Genomic DNA, 3082 nt, shown 5'->3' on the forward strand with positions numbered 1-3082 from the left:
TTTATTATCTTAAACCTTGGCAGATTACCTGGAGTTGGGTTATAAGATGAGGATTAGGGTTTGTTAATGAATTAGGGCTATTGAAGTCTTTCAGATTTGTGGATACTGTTGTCTCATTTTCTTAAGATTTAGGGTGGCACCTGATTTCGGTTCATTGAGAATTTCTATTCATAGATTAGTACAGGTTTTGGGATAAATCGTGATATCGGGTTTTAGGGGTTAGAGGTTGAAGTTTGGCGATCATAACTTCGAAGGTAGAAAGTTGGATGATGGTGTCATTAAAACCTGAGGCTTCTAAATGATACTACACCACAACTAGTCTTGTTGTTGGTTACGCTCTGTGTTTTAGCCTCCGTACCGTGATTAACAAGCGTGGCGTCACCAAATTCAGTTTCCCCTGGACCATTGACTGCCTTTCAGTACTTTATATCTGCATTAGGTGTTTGGGTTCTGGGGAAATTAGGGTCTCTTTACCATGACCCGTCGAGTTTCACCAATATTCGTAATTTTCCAGGAGTATTGCAGCAGCGGTCCATTGGATTTTCCATCTAAGCTTGGTATAGCTCTCTTTGATTTCCACGGGATGAGCAGGCCATCATATAACTTTTCCTGCCAAATATCATGTTTAACAACCATGGCTCATGAAGGTTTTTTATTTTAAACATCTGTATATAAGATGGCATATCATGTATATCAAGGGTACAGGAATCTGCATCAAAGCATCAAGTTGCATATTTGTTCCCAACGATTGTTTGTTGTCATCTTCATAAAGACAACCAGTGGCTGATTCTGCATTTGCGGAAAAGTGGTTCAAGACCCCCCCCATTAGTGTGGATCGTCAAGCATAACTAGTTTCGGAGGTGAGGTGCCGAATACAAAACCTCCTGGTCACAATGATTTTGTTTGCCATAACTTTGAGAGTGTATGGACAATAAATCTCACTTCATATTTCCATTGTAGTATATATTCCTGTTCATGTTTCATATAAGTGATTGGTTGTTCAAAATGAAATTTTCATGTTCTGCATGATATTCACATTTTTTTTTCTGTTTAAAACATCTGTTAGTAAAGGTACAAGAGATTACAGATGAAAGTTGTGCTAGAAGGCATAGTGTACACAGCAAGTTGTCTGATGATCTCATTCCCTTGGTGGTTCCAAGCAAAGACCGTGCACTTGAGTTAAAGTGAATTCGTTCAGTTGAACCCCAATCGCCATTATGTACGCCACAGGCTAAGAGTTATTATTTTTTTTTTTTATAAAGGGGCACTCTTCAAAGCATATCTGACCTGCTTTAGTACTTACCAACTCCCATCACTAACATACCTTCGTTCATCATCTGTGCCTCATTCATAACATAACACTCACTGCATGTGCTGGCTATCTGTGCATAGCAATCCCTTGCCTTGGCCACCACTTATGATACCTACTGAACCCCCAACTCCAGCATCCATCACATCTGTATCTTCACCTGTAGATTCATAATGCACGGCCATAGCCTTCCAGTCTCGCACCACGTCAATAGTACTGATCATTGAAAGAGTTGTCCATTTGTTTATAACAGCATAACCCAGTGGCCTTACCTTTACACAGCATAAGCGTCATCCCACATCTCATTCAGAGCTCACTAGGCGTTGGCATCTGCATATTCTGACTTGGATATGCTCTGTCTAAAATCAATCTAGACATTTTCCTCCCTGCTCGTTACCTTTATGTTTTGTTCAATCATTGTATTTTCGCCTATGGCTCATTTTTTTTCCTTTTTCACTCATTATAAAACTTTTTTTTTTTTGGTTTGATTCCTGTTTCTTGTTGACAGTCGGCTTGCACTTGTCATCTTTTTTTTCGATTCCTTGTATATATCATGATGTAAATTTTTTTTTTTACTATTATTGTTGTTTCTTATTGATCAGGATTATTAGTTCTGTTTGGTTTTTTTTTGGACTGGTTCTGATGACAAGAATGAAAATTCAGGATCATGACCAGAATTGCTTACATTTCTAATGGAGAAAACCTATATATATCACTGTTTACCACAAATTGATTCTGGGTCTTGGGATCAAGACATCACGACCAGCGACAGGATGGTGGAACTTAGTGTTTGTCATTCCAAATTGGGCTTGTCCCCTGCTACTAAGGCTATTTCCAAGACATAGGGTCAAAATTCTGAGCCCTCGATACCTCTTGTTGTAGGTATCTCAACAGCATCCTGCTGTTGCCGATTCACTAACACTACATTTTCTAACCTTCACCTCTGGAAAATACCACAGAGCTGAAATACTTTTCCACTGATTCGCAGAGAAACACTGTGGCTTCTCTTCCTCATGGCAATTCATCAAAAAGAACTGTCATAAATCGTGATTTCCCATAGTGGTTCATCACAAGCTGCTTGGCTATCGTATTTCATAAATGGTTCATCTTGGACCGTCTCGGTCCTTGCTTTCATCCAGTCTCATTACCTACAGTCCACTAGCTCATTTGTCATATATATATATATATATATATATATATATATATATATATATATATATATATGTTTATATATATATATATATATGTATAACATATGCATGTATATACACATATGTATAAGCATCATCCTTCCATCATTCATGTCTTGATATATGAACATTTTTAGATATCCATGTGATATATGCAATTTCTTTCCATTTTTCATTATTAATCAAGTGTTTTGCAGGGAATGTGAGGAGAGCATCATCATTTGAGATTTATATTTTCAAATATAAAAAAAAATTGTAATAATTTAGATCTTAATGAAAATCTACATTTCCTGCTTTAGATTAGAATGAATAAGCATTGTAAAATACCATGAATTACTTGTTTTTATGCTTTTTTGCCTTTATTTCTCAAAATCTCACATTGGTGAAACATGAATGGCACGTGCACCATTTCGTAAGAGGTAAATTAATCCTAAGTTGATGATCCACATCAATGGCCATAGTCAGGGTGTGGACAAAACTTAGGATTTTTATCTTTTACGAAATGACACTGGATCCACACTGGATCCGTTTTCAAAATTCATCATATTTCCTTAAATATTTTCTTCTTTTATCAGAATTTAAC

This window comes from Nuphar pumila, chromosome 1 (assembly GCF_984573655.1).
Source record: "Nuphar pumila chromosome 1, dmNupPumi1.hap1.1, whole genome shotgun sequence".
In the NCBI taxonomy this organism is placed as follows: domain Eukaryota; kingdom Viridiplantae; phylum Streptophyta; class Magnoliopsida; order Nymphaeales; family Nymphaeaceae; genus Nuphar; species Nuphar pumila.